The following is a 608-nucleotide window of genomic DNA, read 5'->3' on the forward strand; positions in this document are numbered from 1 at the left end:
AATTTGTATATCACTTTGGGTAGTATGGTCATTTTCACAATGTTGATTCTTCCAATCCAAGCACATGGGATATCTTTCCATCTTCTTGTATCCTCTCAATTTCTCTCAGCAGTTGTTTGTAGTTCTCATTATAGAGATTTTTCACATCCTTGGTTAACTCAATTCCTAAGTATTTTATGTTTTAGGTGGCTATTGTAAATGTGCTAACTTTCTTGATTTCTTTTTCTGCACATTCACTACTAGAGAATAGAAATGCTACTGACTTTTGTGTGTTGATTTTGCATCCTACTACTTTCCTGAATTCATTTATCAACTCCAAGAGGTTTTTTTTGTAGTGGCTTTAGGCAGTTTGATATATAGGATCATGTCATCTGCAAAGAGGGACAATTTGACTTCTTCTTTTCCAATCTGGATGCCCTTTATTTCCTTGTCTTCTCTGATTGCTCTGGCTAGTACTTCCAACACTATGTTGAACAGGAGTGGGCATCCTTGTCTAGTTCCTGTTCTTATTCAGGATGATATTGGCAGTGGGTTTATCATATATGGCTTTAATTATATTGAGATAATTTCCATCTATATCTAACTTATAGAGTGTCTTTGTCATGAAT

Source organism: Galeopterus variegatus, unplaced genomic scaffold (assembly GCF_000696425.1).
Source record: "Galeopterus variegatus unplaced genomic scaffold, G_variegatus-3.0.2 Scaffold2006, whole genome shotgun sequence".
In the NCBI taxonomy this organism is placed as follows: domain Eukaryota; kingdom Metazoa; phylum Chordata; class Mammalia; order Dermoptera; family Cynocephalidae; genus Galeopterus; species Galeopterus variegatus.